The 17,626-nt window shown below is 37.9% G+C and overlaps 1 pseudogene; it reads left to right on the forward strand.

The window, feature by feature from the left end:
• Positions 1–9,153: 9,153 nt before the first annotated feature.
• LOC148852519 (25S ribosomal RNA) lies at positions 9,154–10,080 on the forward strand (annotated as a pseudogene; the record flags this gene model as incomplete).
• Between the last annotated feature and the right edge of the window lie 7,546 nt (positions 10,081–17,626).

A 17,626-nucleotide genomic window follows, 5' to 3' on the forward strand; every position in this document is an offset into this window, starting at 1 on the left:
TGAACACACAGTCACAAGTTTTTTGTCATAATTTCTTTCTTTTAGGTTCAAGTATTCCAATCTTTGCTAGGCAGCCCCAAACTTTTATGTAGTTCAGATTAGGTTTTCTGTTATGCCAAAGTTCAAAAGGTATTTGTTCTTTCTTCTTGGGTGGGCATTCTATTATATACGTGACAAGCCGCTAGGATTGCTTCCCCCACAAATTCAGAGGTGCACCTGAACTAATCAACATTGCATTCATAATTTCTTTTAGTGTTTTGTTAACTCTTTCTGCAATTCTATTAGATTCAGGTTGATAGGGAGTTGTGGTTTCATATATAATTCCATTTTCTTCAAAGAATTTTCTAATAATTTGTCCATCATACTCAATTTCTCTATCTGTTCTAAGTCTTGTTATTTTCTTTCGTAACAAATTTTCTACTTTAGTTTTGTAGTTTATGAAAGTTTGATTAGCATCATCATTTGATCTAAGTAGAACTACTTTTGCATATCTAGAAAAGTCATATGTAAATGTTATATAGTATCTTTTTCCTCCTCTAGCTTCATGACATTTAAGGTCTCCTAGATCATTGTGTATAAGTTGTAGTAATTCAGTTTCTCTTTGTACACTTTTATGAAGTTTCTTAGTGAATTTTGTTTCTACACATACTTGGAATTTTTCATTTGTAAAATTAATAGGAACATTCAAAACTCCTAACTTGCATAATAGTTTTAAATAAGGAGCACTATGATGTCCTAATCTAGCATGCCAAATATCAAATATTCAACACTATAAGCAGAAGAAGAAGCAATTTTATTCATAGCATTATCAGAAATATTCAGTACATACAGTCATCCAACATTGTATCATTTTTTAATAAAAGCATTATTCTTAGTTAACATGGCCTTGTTTGCTTCAAATGCGAGCTTCAGTCCCACTTTGTTGAGGAGTGCTCCCGATATATACCAAGTTCCGTCAAATCTCTGGCACATGCTGCACCACTCAGCATTAGAAATTTTCTTGAAGTCAGTTTCAGAAGCACCTTTCCTTTGCTGATGACCTACGAAGTGTGTGAGTTTCTCATGAAGACTTGCTCTCCTTCAAACTGAGTTGCATACTCATAAAAGGAACTATGGTCCCCACAGATGTGCTTGGTAGAACCAGTGTCCAGTACCCACTCCTTCGGCTTATCAACTAAGTTACCATGGTTGCGATAACATCTTTAGTCAAATTGACTTTCAGTTTCCCAGAGTCCTTTCGGTACTAGCAGTCCTTCTTATAATGTTCGGGTTTGCCACATACATAACAATTTCATTTCTTGTGTTGCTTCTTGAAATTTTCATCATTTTTCACATTCAAATTCTTTTTGAATTTTCTAGTCCTTTCCTCCACCATATTGGTTTTAGAAAACTGGTCCTCATCTTTTTTTTTCCATTCTTTTCTTCTATCTTAATTCGGACCACTACTTGGTCCAAAATAGTGTCATTTCTCTTATGCTTCATACTAGTATTGAAATCATTCCATATATGTGGCAGCTTTCTCTATGAGAGAACCGGAAATGACTTCAGCTGGTAGTATCATGCCTTCCTTTGCTAGTTCCCCCACAAGAACCTGGAACTCATCTATTTGGGCAGACACATCCATGTCTTCTTTCATGGTGAAGTGCAGGAAGTTGGAAATTACATACTTCTTATTTCTAGCATTTTCCAAAGCATACTTATTCTCCAAAGCATTCCAAATTTCATAGGCATAATTGTAGGAAGAGTAAACATTATACTATTCATTGGACAAGCAGTTTAGGATATGGTTGGTGTATAGGTGGTCAGTTGTAGTCCGGTTTTTTGCAATAACAGACCGGGCTAGTTCCTCCATGTTTGATGGGTTTGGCTCAATCAAAGCAAAGGCTACCTATAGCTGTTCTACAGCAAAAAGCAGGTTCAATCAGGGATAGGTTCCATAAATGCGGTTTTAAGATTGTTGTAAAAATAATAAAGAAGGCAGAATGGAACTTATCAATATTCGCTTTCCAAACAGAACTTGCAATGTTGTGATGTTGTTGCAAAAACTCGGAAATAGGAATTGTAGGGAGGAGGGCTGAGTCGTGCCACTTGGTCACTCTCCTTAAAACCGCATTTGCCCCATACTGTACATCCGGGTGATCGCAAATCAGTCACCAAGATAAAACAGGCCACATGCTACTGGTAGGCATGCACTCGCTTACCAGACCTTTGCGAACCGTAGAAGACTAATGCTCAAATATGCAGAGAAGACAGAGAGTCAAAAAATGTGATTGATGAAAACTGGGTCGTCCAACACTCCTATTATAGGGTGTTCTCAGGTCCGAATGGACACAAAGGTGTCCTTTCAAACAGAAGCCTCTTCAGAATAGTGCACCTGTTCGAAGAGGCATAGAGAGGAAGAGACATGAACAAGAAAAGATAAAACGTTTTAAAACATTAAGTTTGAAATTTGAACAGAAACTTGTTCGAATGGACACAAAACCATTTAATTCGAAAATCAAATTCGATTAAAAGCAAAAATTGATTTGGCGTAATACTCATGTGCACCCGCACTGGCACCCACGCCCCAACCCAGCCCAGCTCAGCTTGGCTCAGCGAGCATGTGAAAGGCACCCCCAACCCCCCTTCACATGCATAGAATATATATAGTGCTCTCTTCCTATGGGTCCCTACCAATGAAGAGAGCAAAACTACAAATATACTCTACTTCCACTCTTTTTCCAAGCAATGTGGGACAAGAAGCCTTCCCATGCACTCAAGGGTGGGAAGAGGAAAAGTCAAACACAAGAAAGGGAGGAGAGAGATTCTTAAATATTTGAATCTCCCTCCAACAAGCTAAGGCTATGTTTGGTTTGAAGGAAAAGGTAAGGAAAGAAAGGGAAACATAAGGAAACCTATACAAAGTTTGTAAATGTTTTCCTACATTTTCCCTCCTTCCCTACTTTTTCCTTCAAACCAAACATAGCCTAAGAGGAAGATTCTTCCTCAAGAGATTCTTGGTAAAGGCAACCAGCCCATTGTCACGGTCTTCACTGATAAGTCTATTAAAAGAGGTTGGCTTAAAAGAGATGATAATCAAAGCTTGGAAGGTCCCGACCTTTGTCATTCAAAACTTCACAGAAGACTCGTTTCTTGTGACCTTTCCTAATGCTTTTAAACGAGACCAGATCCTAGAAAAAGGTCCATATATGGCTCTTTGAGGAAACCTGGTCATTTTTCAAAAGACAGATCCCCATAAGAAGTCGAGGTCCTAAACATTCACCCATGCGAACTTATGGATCCATCTACCACTACTTGAAACATTAATTGGACCGAAGATTGGTAAACCGTATATATATGCCATCGTCAAGAAAAGTTATTAAACAGAGACAGTTCATTTAGTTGAATATTTTGACGAATGTATCTGGGTTTTTACCACAATCCATCCCTTACAAATTGCTGAATGGAGACACTATAAGGTTTGAGTGCATTAATACGAGTGTCTCCCCAATTATTTCAATTTTTGTGCTCACATTGACCATGTTAGTATGAATTGTTGCCTTTAATAGAAACTCCAAATGACCATTGAAGTCTGTACTTATTGGAGATACAACTCCATGTATATTCCTTCTTGCTATAGAACTCTGTTAATAATTGTTATCCTAACTTGTTGTAATCCTCTTAGCTTCTTATCTATGTAAAACTCCATCTTCGATGGACTTATTATTGTTGTACAACTCCTTAAATTATAAATAGAATGAGGTCGATGCATTCGTCCTTGATCCTCAACATTTTGTTCAATCTTTTGTTCTAACTTGGTATCAAAGCCTTCTTTGACTCTCATGGCCTCCAATGGTTTCAATTCTGGTTCTCAAAACTCAACGGGTGTCTCGGCCACCAATAACACCTCAAGTTCAAACTCAATACAATCTAATTGAATACATTATCCCCTTATCAAGCTCAACAATGATAATTATTTTCTTTGGAAGGCCCAACTTCTACTGATTCTCTACACAAACTGATTAATGGGGTATCCAGATCCGAATGAAGGTGGTTGGATGATTCTTAATCCAGCATACTCAGATTGGTTTGAGAAAGATCAATTGGTGCTCTCATAGATTATTACATCACTCATGGAGAACTTGTTCGCACAAGTGGTTGGACATTGCTCATGTCGCGATGTTTGGAATGCTCTCAGCAAGTCCTTCTCCAACTATTCCCACTATAGATTGCTTCGTACAAGAGACAACTCCAGAGTCTCAAGAAAGGAGGATGGCTATTTCTGAATATGTTTGGAATGCTCTCAGCAAGTCCTTCTCCAACTATTCCCACTCTAGATTGCTTCGTACAAGAGACAACTCCAGAGTCTCAAGAAAGGAGGATGGCTATTTTTGAATATGTTTGAAAAGCTAGATCTATAGCTGATAGTCTGTCTGCAGTTGTCGAACCCATTAACACTAGTGACTTAATTCTTTACATACTTATCAGATTGGGAGTTGAATATGAATTTGTTGTGAATGCAATTTCTAATAAGTCCGATATAGAGGACCTTGATGTTGATGATGTTTTAGGCATTCTTCCTGGCCATGAGGGCTGGATAGAACAGAATGCCACTCCTATTGACTCCACAACCCCCTCACCCGCCCCCCCCCCCACGGCTAATATTGCCAATTTCAAAAATAAAAATTTGAGTAACAACATCCAATACACTACTCCTAGGAATAACCGTGGTAGAGGTAGGGGGTGTGGTTCTTCAGACAACCGTACAAACAATGGAGGAATAGGGCATGGCAATTCAATTGTCTACCAACTATTCAATAAACCGAGACATGGGGCTATGAAATGTCATAGGCACTATGACCTGAACTTTAAGAATGAAGAGATGGAATCAACCGCCTACAACAGTAGTACCACTTCTACCCCTTCTTCTTTTGATCTAACCTGGTATCCAGATAGTAGTGCCACGCATTACATGACACCCAATATTGAGAATTTGCATATTCGGTTTGAGTATGGAGGAACCGATTGAGTTAAAGTGGGAAATGGTTCAGGTTTGGCAATTAATCATATTGGTTCATCTGTTATTAACACTACTACTCATCAGTTTGCTTTAAACAATATTTTTCATGTGTTAGATTTGTCTAAAAATTTGTTATCCATTCACAAGTTTGCACGTGATAACAACTTATATTTTGAATTTCATGGTGATTGTTTTATTGTGAAGGACTATATGGGGAAAGCACTACTGCGAGGGCCCAGTACAGATTGTCTTTATCAATTTCTAAGAAGCATGACTAGTATGAATAAGTCTTCAGCCTTAGTTGGTGAACAAGTTTTTGCCAGTGGTTGGCACAAGTGACTTGGACATCCAATTATGCATGTTGTGAGGCAAGTTGTGTCACAGTTTGGGTTACCATATGAAGGTCAACTTAATTTCAGCTCCAATATAGTATGTAAGTCTTGTCAAGTAAGCAAAAGTCATAAGTTATCACTTCCCCCTCATCTATAGTTAGTTCTGATCCGTTAGATTTGGTCTTTTCTGATGTATGGGAACTAGCCCCAATTTTATCTAATGTAGGGTTCCATTATTATGTAATTTTCATTTATGCTTATAGTAAAATTTCTTGGTTGTTTTCTTTGCAAAGGATGTAAGATGTTTTTTATGTATTTTTGTCATTTAAGCGTCATGTTGAAGTTTTATTCAATACTAAAATCAAAGCCTTGCAATCTGATTAGAGTGGAGAATATCATAAACTCTCTACATATTTGGACTCCATCAGCATCACTCACCGACTCGCTTGCCCTCTTACACACAAACAGAACGAGAATGCTGAAAGGAAACATCACCACATAATGGAAGTTACTTTGTCTCTATTGGCCTCCTTGTTGCTCCCCTTTTCCTTCTGGGTAGATGCCTCCCTTACAGTAGTATATTTAATCAACCGGATTTTCACCAGCACTCTCCGTGATAAGTCTCCCTTTGAGGTTCTTTTTGGTCTCCTCCAGACTATCGATTCCTTAAAATTTTTGGGCATGCTTGTTACCCATTGCTTCGACGATACAATCGACACAATTTTGACTATCGTTCAAAGCAATGCATCTTCCTCGGCTATAGTAACAAATACAAAGGTTATCGGTGCTTGCATCCTTTTACTGGATGAGAATATATTTCACCCCATGTTATTTTTTATGAACATAAATTCCCCAACATATCTACAGTCTCTACATCAAATCCGATTCAGCCAACCAGAATTTATTTACGGTCCCCCATCTCATCTAGCACCGCTCCTAGCACACCTCCATTCTTGGTTCCATCATCTTTACCATGGATTGACTCTACTTCAAATTCCATGACTTTTGACAGTCCTAGCAATACATTGGCACCTTCAAATGGGTCCATCTCCCTCGACATTGAACCTCGTGGAACACGTCCTCTTCAAGATTTTCTTGATAATATGGTCCCTATAGCACCTCAGAATTCTGCAATTTCTTGCCAACGCACTATGGTTACTCGGTTTATGGATGGCTCTCTGCCTCCTCGCTCTCATCTAACTACCAAGTATCCTTTAACTCAATCATTGTTGGCTCAATTAAATGATGAGAATGATGAACCATCTAGCTATTCCAAAGCGGTAAAATCTGCTCATTGGCGTAAGGCTATGACAAAAGAGTTCAACGCTTTCATCAATAACGGTACTTGGAGTCTTGTACCATACTCCTCTCATATGCATGTAGTGGGAACTAAATGGATCTATAAGGTAAAATGGAAGGTTGATGGCACCATTGACCGATACAAGGCTTGTTTGGTTACACAAGGGTTTACTCAAGTTCCCGGTGTCGATTTCACCGCTACTTTCAGCCCAGTTGTGAAACTGGTAACCATATGTACCATTCTTTCTCTTGTAGTCTCTCAACAATGGTGCATTCATCAAATTGATTTTGACAATGCCTTTCTTAATGGTGAACTTCAAGAAGACATATATGTCAAACAACCCAAAGGCTTTGAAGATCCCTCGCAACTAGAACCTCAGGCCTGGTACTCTCATCTCACTTGTTAACTAATCAAGATGGGTTTTTGGGTTTCTATGCTTGATACTTCCTTGCTTGTGTATTGCTCGAAATTCATCACACTCTATCTTCTCATATATGTGGACGATGTGTTGCTTGTAAGGAACTCTAAAAATTCCATCAACAACTGCATTATGAAAATCTCTCGTCATTTCTCTCTCATGGGTTCATTGCATTTAGCAGTGAATTCGACCAAGCCTTTTCACAGAGGCTAGGCCGAACCCATGTGGACTTATGTGAGGTCATTATGGGGTCCCATGCCATACAAATAAGGCCTAAGTTGGCCATGCAATACCCTTGGTTTGTTAGCCTTATAGTTGATGGGCTTAAGGCCCATAATTAATTTGACTAATTGAGTTGCACATGACAGATTAATTTGTCATGTGACATTGAACAAATATGGATTTGGATCCGGGTAAGGAGCACCTAATCTTATAAGAAGATAATGCATATCCCTAATTAGAGCCCATATCTAATTTAGATATGGATTATCTCCTAATTAGATTAGGAGATAGCTACATAATAGATTATAAAAGAGGCAGGAGCGAACCAGTCCAAGACAACTTCATATTTTTGCAATTTCCGGTTCTCTCTGCACCCTTTTGTCTCCCAGTTTTTCTCAATTCAACCTCAGCTATCTAGGACTGATATAGATAAGTTTTTCCTCTAATTTTTGCAAGAAAAATTCAGGGGATTTCAATCTCAACTTCCCTAGTTTGATCTAAGCAGTTGGGTTACAGTTTTGTTGAAAATTATGTTGATAAATCAGTTTCACCTAAATACTACACCATATTCAGTGGAGGCTGATTTTAGGATTGATTTGGGCGTGAACTTTCACCTTAGGATCTAAATTTGTGGTATCCGTATAAGGATTAAATCTCCCTCTTTGATTGGTCTCAAATCTGATCCGATTTAGTGCAAAATTGATCCTAAAAAATGTTGTTTTTCAAAACATAGGGAATTCGATTCCCAAAAGGATTAGGAAATTTTTGAAAATTTGCCCAGACATCTAGCATGGTTTGTCCATCCATATAATGGATCCTAACCCATCCAACAGTGGTATCAGAGCACTAGGTTCAGCCCTTGGATTGAACCAAACCGGATTTGAATCAAAACTCAAATCGGCAATAACTAGTCCAACCGATTTGAGCAATTAGTAGAAATATCTAAGAATTCGATTATCATAATGGGCCAATGATCTAAAATTTTTATAAACATATTCTGATATATTATAGAATTGTTCTATTATGGTTTTTTAAAATCTTGGGCTGAAAGTGTAACGGAGATTAAACTTTTGATAGTGGCAAGATTTGTGCACACCGAATTTATTAATTTGATTATTTGGTCTATAATTAATTATTTTTCATTTCTAAAAAGAATGTATTAGATTTTTCTTATGTAAACAATAGAAATTAGGGTTTTTCTATTTTTTTACATCGGGGAAATCATTGGAACTTGCGGAAGAAGACAAAGATTGCGGATGGAGATCAATTTGCAGATTACAGTTTCACGGGGATGCAATTTTTGTCTAGATTGGATTCAGACCATCACACTATCAGCCCTAGACATTTATTTCTAATTATTTTCTGATTTTATTGTGAATCATAACTGATAATTTCAGACCATTACCTATGTGAATTGATGCATGATTTGAACACCAAACCTTAGGTCGATCTGACCTAGATTTGGTCCAATCTTGTTGGGACAAACCTATGGTTCTTTGGAGTCTAATCATAGCCCCTTGGATCACTTTTTGAGTAACCCAAAATCGATTTTAGTCCAGGGGTTTGATGGCCCATTGTGTGGACCAATTAGGTCCATATTTGAAAAACTCTTTTGTGTTAAATTAATGCAAGACTAGCCCATTTCAACATGGACTGCTATATGGGCTGAACTGCTTTTTGCAGTTTAGCCCATATACCAAGATAAAATTATTAGATAATTTGGTCCATTGATGAGCTGATCTTGTGTTAATTTAAATGGATATGCGTCTTACAAGTTTTAAATTGGTTTAGATCAATTATGTATGTTTATGTGATGTTTTGAATGTATGTGATTTGTTCATGGGACATAAGCGCTTGGCCCATGTATTAATTTATATGGCTCTCCATGATCATCATTCTTGAATGCACATCATTTCCATATGATGCCCATGGATCATTACATGGCTAACTGGTAGGATCCCTGTGTAGGTTGCACGCTGATTGAACTAGATCTTCTGAGAAGGGTTCGAGTGAGAGCATGCTTGTCGGGACTCAAAAGATGGTGAACTATGCCTAAGTGTGGCGAAGCCATAGATAACTCTAGTGGAGGCCATTTGCGATACTAATGCGCAAATCATTCATCTGACTTGGGTATAGGGGTGAAAGACTAATCGAACCATCTAGTAGTTGGTTCCCTTCGATGTTTTCCTCAAGATAACTGGAGCTCAACCCCCAGGTGTGAGTTCTATAGGGTAAAGCCAATGATTAAAGGCATTGGGGGTGCATTGCCCTCAACCTATTCTCAAACCTTAAATAGGTAGGATGGTGTACTTGCTCTGTTGAGTTGTGCCACGGAATCGAGAGCTCCAAGTGGCCATTTTTCATAAGCAGAACTGGCAACGTGGGATGAACCGAAAGCCGGGTTATGGTGCCCAATTGCACACTAACCTAGAATCTACAAAGGGTGTTGGTCGATTAAGACAGTAGGATAGTGGTGATGGAAGTCAAAATCCACTAAGGAGTGTGTAATAATTCACCTACCGAATCAACTAGCCCCAAAAATGGATGGAGTTGAAGCATGTGACCCATACCCAATCGTCGGGGTGATAGCCAGGCCCCAATTAGTAGGAAGGCATGATAGTCTTTGTAAATCCCAAGCTGTGAGCCTAGGCGGAGCGACCATCAATGTAGATCTCGGTGGTAGTAGTAAATATTCAAATAAGAAATTTGAAGGCCAATGAGGGAAAATGTTCCATGTGAATGGCACTTGTAGACATTCTAAAATGGATAAATTCCAAAATAGTCACAGCCCCCACATATCAAACAAGACTAGATTGCAAGATTCTTTATTTTATTCAGGCTGATATGGGACATGCAAAATGAAAAACTTCACAAACAAAGCATGATAGTCCAAGGAAAGTTGTGGAGAAAGCTGATGACTAGATAGGATACATAGGGCATAATAAGCAAGATGAACAAAGAGAGGTTTTCTCACAACAGAAGTAAACAAGCATATTAGCAAAAGAAGAAAATTAAAAAGAACTATTTTTTTTTGGCTTTTCCATGGCAAACACTTCGAACCAAAGGGACTAGCCAATAGTAGCAAGATCATCCAAATATGGAAAAAGGGTGAATTAGAATTCTTGAGAATGCATTTCTGTTTTCCTGAAGAGAATTGGTCCTCTGCACCTAATGCATAATCGTCACATATCATCTTTGACAATTTCTGCTTTGCAATGCCCTCATACTCTATAACATTGGTTGTCTTTGTCTCAATCTAAACTATTATCAATATAAGACATAAGAATAAAATCAGATTCTATTGATATTGATCTAAACTCAAAAGCAATAACAAAGACATTGAGATCATAGTTTGCACAAAGCTATCAAAACTGATTTGAATTCATTTCTCGATTATTAACTTGATCACATTAGTTGTCCAGTCAAAAGAACAGAAACATGAAAGGCAAGATTTACATGAAGTAAGAGATTAAACAGAAGGCCAGATTTGGCTAAACCCCACGAGATAAAACAAGAATTTGAGTGCAAAAGCTAGCATTAATATGATAATATCTATTGATACTAATCCCCTGGAAGGGATGCTATGCTAGATCTCAAATAACTCATATGGTCAAGTTGCAGAAAAAGCAAAGGAGAGTAAGATTAAAAAAATGGAAAATCTGAGAGAATGTTCCACTGTGATTCAAACATGACTCAAATTCACTATCACAGTGAACCAATGGAAATTTTAGTATGTTGTAAGTGATCACCGCTAGATAGCTTACAATCAATCAAATTCGCAGAGAAGAGAAACCTTACCTGATAATCAAATTCTATTTAAAACCAAGTCTAGAAAAGAAGTGAAAATTTAAATCCTAGATAAATCCCACTTCATAAATATATACATCTAGAAAGTGTAATTTGTGTCTGGGAGGAACAGATGAATGCAGCCTTATGCTTGATAGGCTGAAATTGTTGCCTTGTAAATGCTAAGATTGACATCATTTCCCCTTGCATCCTAGCTAAGATAGGAAGGTTACAACAACTAAACAACTAAGATGGATTTTAGAATATATAGGAAATTTTCATCAACTACATAATTTTTTTTAAATAAAGATTATTCAAGAAACCGTAGTAATGGTGGTTTCAGCCATTGTCAGAACTTGGTCAATTCCTGGCACTGTTGTTGGTTCATTCAAATATGTTCTTGGCACCATTGTCAGTTCCTGACACCATCATGGCAATGGTGTAGCTCTTTAGTCACAAGGTAGAAGACAATGAACAGTATGTTATTTCAATGGTAGTTTTGATATTTTAAAAGTTTTAAGTGGCACATGTCATCACGTGATATAGATAACTCACGGACTATTAACAACAAAGATTCTGAAAGTTTGGGATACTGCATAGACATGTTTTGAAGTTCGGGGATTGACTTGACACAACCCCTAAAGTTCAGGGTACCGATCAGGAATTTTTCCTAAATTTAAAGCTCGTTTAAATAAGTGGAAAGCAACATCCCTCTCATATGCTGGTAAGCAAACCCTGATTAAGACAACTCTTCATTCCATTCCTATCTATTGCATGAATGTCTCAAAATTGCAACAAAAAAAACTATTAATGTGCTTGAAAAATCCCAAAAACATTTTTGGTGGATTGAAAAAAAAGATCATAAGCATCTCAAGTGGGCAGCTTGGAACAAACTGTGCTCTAAAAGATATGAGGATTAGGATTAGGCAACTTATCCAACAAAGATGAAGCTCTTCTGGCCAAATTGGCTTGGTTATTCCTTTCAAGGTTCTAAAAGGAAAATACCTCTCAAGTAAGAGAAAGATCCCTAGGAAAGCCCCTGCTACGACTTCCAATACCTGGGAAAGCTATAGTGGAAACCCTTCAGAGTATAGTGCCTGGTAGGAGTCAAAATATGCAATATCTCAAGTCTTGTTGCTTGAGACTTCCCTTTGGATTCAAACAAATGGAAGTTTCTAGGCTCCCTATGGCCCAACTCTAAAAGAACATACATTTATGTACACCAAGGAGCTAATAAATCAAAGAAATAATATCTAGAATGCAGATAAAATCCAATCCTTGTCCTTGGACTATAAAGATCTCATTTGCAACACACCTATATCCAGTGATCAATTTGATTCCTTTATCTAGACTAGCACTCGAAATGGAAAGTTCTCAACAAAAAGCAATTGCTCCTTGTGTGATAGTGCAGTAGAGAACTCACTTAAATCGCCTTTTCTTGGAATGCCCCTTTGCTAGAGCAATTTTATTTGCTAATCCTTGGTTGGTCTCCTTCCTTATGAGCATTCAATCTTTATTTAATGCTCTAATTTATTTGGATAGAAAAGTCAATAATAAAATTCTGTTAGACAAAATTCTCTAATGGCTTGTGATGAGGGTGGATTTGGCCCTCCAATGATCTTGTGGCACCTGGCACCTCAAAACAATTAGGTGACACCCGAGACCACTTTGGCAACAACTTGCCTTTGCTAAGTTAATGGTGTCCCACTAGGCGTAGCCTGGTACAGGCATGGCCTGGCACAGGTGCAACCTGGCCCTGGCGCGACCTGGCCTTGGCACGAGCTGGCAGCTTGGCCCAGGCGCGACATGGCGGCCTGACTCAGGAGCCAACCTGACAACCCCGAGGAGCTCACCACCGTACCCCGCATTTTACGGGATTGTGACTGGTAATGGCTATATTAGCTCACCCACTCCCCGAGTCAGGCGGAAATGGGCAACCTTACCAGTTGGTGGCTTTATCCCCACCTAACATGAAAGCAGGTCTCATCACAGCGGGAATCTAGGAACTGCTCCACCTAACCCATGAGGAATCCAATATATAAAGACCTCACCCCCTAGGGGCGAAAAAGGATGGGTAACCTTTGCTCTCTAGCTCTCTCATTCTCTAATATCATTCTTAACTCTCTACTAAGTGCTAACTTAGGCATCGGAGTGACCTTGCCGGGTTAGCCACCCCGGGTCCTCTGACATTTGGTTTCTTGCAAGCCTCTGAAAGTGCAACAAAGCTCATCAAGTTAGCTCACCACCGGGCAACTCATCAAGGTAGCTCACCTCCAAGCAACTCATCAAGGTAGCTCACCACCAGGCAGCTCATCAAGGTAGCTCACCACTAGGTAGCTCACCTCCAAGCAGCTCATCAAGGTAGCTCACCACCAAGCAGCTCATCAAGGTAGCTCACCTCCAAGCAGCCCATCAAGGTAGCTCACCACTAGGTAGCTCATCAAGGTAGCTCACCTCCAAGTAGTTCATCAAGGTAGCTCACCACCAGGCAGCTCATCAAGGTAGCTCACCTCCAAGCAGCTCATCAAGGTAGCTCACCACTAGACAACTCATCAAGGTAGCTCATCTCCAAGCAGCTCATCAAGGTAGTTCACCACCAGGCAGCTCCACGTCACTGGCCACTTGGGAGCATACCAGAAACTGTTACATCAGATTGCTATAGCTTGGTACTTCATTTTCAGACATGAAATTAAGGATGTTTCATGGACTCTGAACCTGATTCAGACTAATTTCCTTGGGGCCCAATCTTTCTCTGCTCAAGAGCAAAGGTTAATCTCTTTGATGAGTTCAAATTTCTTGCTTGCTGATGCATTAGTGGTGAGGTTTTGTTTAAACAATTAAGTTGTTGTCTTGGTGGTTTTTCTATTCTCCAATAAGCTTTTACATTTTATTATTGAACAAATAAAATGAAAAAATTACAGTTACGACTTACAACTATGTTTTCTTTCTCATGGTGGTTTTCTCTCTTTTTTTTTTTTTCTCTCTCTCTCCCACTTTCAAAACAAAAATTCTCTCTTTCCTCTCTTGTATTTCTTTTTCTAGTTACCTCTTTCTTCACCAACAATCTATGTTTTATTTCTCTATCGAGTGAACTCTTCCATCACCTGTAATCTCTATTTCAGAGGTCTTGGGTTTACTTGTTCAAAACTAATTCATTTGAACATCTCTAGAAACCATGGTCTATGGAATTCATAACCATGATATGGGATCCATCATCATATATGTAATCCTTGATATTTGTTTCAGGTTTTTAATACTCTCTGCAAAGAAATAAAACTCCACACTTTTAACAAAACATTTGATCACAGCAACAACTTTCTCTTTTTCAAGCTTGGTCTTTTCTTAGGCCATGGCTTCCATTTCTACTACAACCTTTGATTCTTTTACAATAGGTGGTCTCCTTGATTTGTTCAGCAACAAGAATAATGGCTTTTAAGAACCTTGGGGGTAATTTCTAGTAATTTTGAGGCCCCTATTTTTGTTACATCATAAACTGGTCGGATTTCTGTATTAGCCAAGAAATGAAGATGAAACAAAACCTGTGCCAAGATTAGAGATGGCAATTTGACCTATACCCCAGCCTTGGGGATTTTGGAGCAGGGTTCGGAGAAACCTGAAGTCTTGGGCATCGGGGACGGGTGGGGATGGTATTTGTCCACCCCGCCTTAACCTTTACCCCCCGCTCCAATTATATTATATTACATAATATATATAAAATTGTTAATATTTGTTAATACATATTAGATTATAAGTCAATATTGTATATTATATTATATTATCCTATATTATTATAATATAGTTCTACTCAGGTTAAAAAAATAAAATAATAAATTTACAAGTATGCAAGTGGGAATGATTAGGGTGGGTGGGGCAAATCTGGGGATCCTCATTCCTACGGGGATGGGGATGGATTGGGATTTCTAGCCCTGATGGGGTTCGGGGCATGGACAGGGCAAGGCATTTAAGTTTGGGGTTGGGGATGTGGAATGCAAAACCCGGCCTTGCCTTGTACCATTATCGTTCCTAGTCGAGATTTTCCACCAAACTGGACAATACAAAAGAAGCCCCCAAACAGTCAGTTTTTTTTTGCCTTGAATTCCGAATTGGTTGTAGTATAGAGAGGTGGAGGAGATAGAAAAAATGGACTTGCTATTGGGTTTTGTGTTGAAAATTTGAAGAACAATGAGGGGAAAAATTGACCACAGATAGTTTTGAAATTAAGAAAAATTATACAAAGTGTGTGACATTACATGTAAATGGGTTGTAACGACACACTAATGGTAGGGGTTAATTTTGTCAATTGTTAAAAACTTAAAATACTTTTAAGTGATTATTCAAAAATAGGGTAAGTTTTAGTCCATTTGCTAAAACATAGGGTTAATTAGTTGAAGTATTTTATCTTTTTTTAATAGAGAAATCCAGGATGCAACTTATTTTTCTCTCTTTTTGGTGCTTTAAATACAAGATAACATCAATTCATACTTTATTTCTTCTGCAAATATGAACACAGTTTTTATTTTTTATTTTTATTTTTTTTGATAAAAAGGAAGAGACAAGAGAACTAGACAATCCTGGCAAATGGGCATCCAATACTACACGCTCGCAGCAGAATATAGCTAAGCTCACAGGTAATATGAGAGAGGTTCTCAACTTGCAATGAACATCCTTAGTTTGCTATCCAACTAGTGAATGACCCGTACTAAGTACAGGGAATCAATAATGTTAGATTTATATTATGGAATTAATTTTGTTAAATTTATATTTATTAATATTTTAAGTAATTATTAAAGTTTCAAGAAGTATTTATTTCAAAAAATAGCTTTTCAATAATTATTAGAATATGGATAGGATGTGTGTGTGAGGCTGTAGCCTAAATATATATATTTAGAAAAATGAAAAGGTCATGTATCTGAATGGTGGGGGCTGTAGCCTAAATATATATATATATATATATAAACACAGATGCATCTTATTTTAAGACTTTATTCTCTTTTTTTTTTTTTGGTAAAAAGACTTTGTTTTCAAGCAATATGGTTGCATTCTCCCTTCATACTCGCACATCTCCATGTAGTCAAGGATTTATCTTACAAAACTTCAATGATAGGTTTTGAGTGGTGACTGTATTGAAGTCATGATTTAAAAAAAACTTGAAAATGAAACCGTTTTAACTACTGGTTTCCAGGTTAGCGATTCAATTGTCCGAATTAAATGATTGGACCCATTACATTAAATTTTTAAGAAACAAACCTGTATTAAATTCATGTTTTAATTTATAATTTTTGTTCCAATGTATTCTATTAAAATTGATGCTTAAAAAGGCCTTAAAATCCTATGTATAAATTGTATTCAAAGATAGGGGACTAGGGGTTGGGTCAAAGGTTAAATTGAGTTAGGTGACAGAGAGAAAGAGTGTAAGAGTTTATTATTTAATTATTTTAATTGTATATGAATTAAATCTGTATTAAGACTTAATTATTGGGATGATTGGGTGTGACTTGATTAGACTTTATTACATTCGACATCTATAACTGCCAATAATATAACAATTGGGAAATTCATTTTTCATAAATAAAAACGAGAGTAAATAGTAAACAGTCTATGTATTGATAAGACAAGTATTTTTTAACCAAAAGGATCTTATATACTATTTATGAAATTTATCCTTTTAAACATAAAGCATAACAAAAATTATAAAAAAGCGAAGAGAAGATTTGGTTGGGGTCCGTTTGGAATAGAAAAAAAGCAATCCCAACCAATTATTATTTATTGGGATATAAAGCTCAGAACTAGAACTTATAAGTCTGATATAATCGATTCATTCGGTTTGGTTTTATTGAATAGACCTGACCCAGGGGAGACATAGCCTCCTTATGGTCCGGAAATCTCCATTTGTAATGCAGTCTTTCTTGTAAAATTTTCCCCTCCACTACTCTCCACTCAATGGTTGATTCCCTATGAGTCCATTTATATTTATTACTTCCTTCTTCAAATCAACTTTAGATTTTGGCCCCTCATAAAAAATTTCTAGTTTTGCCCCAAACCTGAGCCAGACCTGACCCATTGACAGCTCTAAATCAAAGGCCCTGCTAATAAGAGTTCACATCTCTGCCCCCTAACCCCCACAGTAAATCCTCCCGCGTATTGTAAACATCTCCCGATGATAGGATGTGTGTGAGGAGCATATCCGGTTTCGTCCCAAGCCTAGTGTGCTTCCAAAAAAAAGCCGAGAAAAATGGAAATTTGTAGCGGCCATATGGCATGTGTTTAACTGGCATGCTTTTGGGTGGGTTGGGCCTGTACACTTGAACAGTTGCAACGGGCAACCTGGGATGAATTTGGGTCGGGCCTGTACAAATTGCACGCGATATGCTTTTGGTTTGGGCCTGTGAGCTAAGCTTGTTAAATTCAACTGTTTGGGCTTGGGTTGGCCAAGCTCAGCCAGTGCTCTCGGATTCGGTCCTATTCAATGTCCAAACCCAAATTTTCCCGGAACCGGATGGCCAATTGGTCATTTCTCATTTTTTTTTTCAGTTTCTTTAGCCCTAGTCGAAACCCTAGGTATATAAGAC

This window comes from Nelumbo lutea, chromosome 5 (genome assembly GCF_056320005.1).
Source record: "Nelumbo lutea isolate HS-2025 chromosome 5, American lotus-T2T, whole genome shotgun sequence".
Lineage (NCBI taxonomy): Eukaryota > Viridiplantae > Streptophyta > Magnoliopsida > Proteales > Nelumbonaceae > Nelumbo > Nelumbo lutea.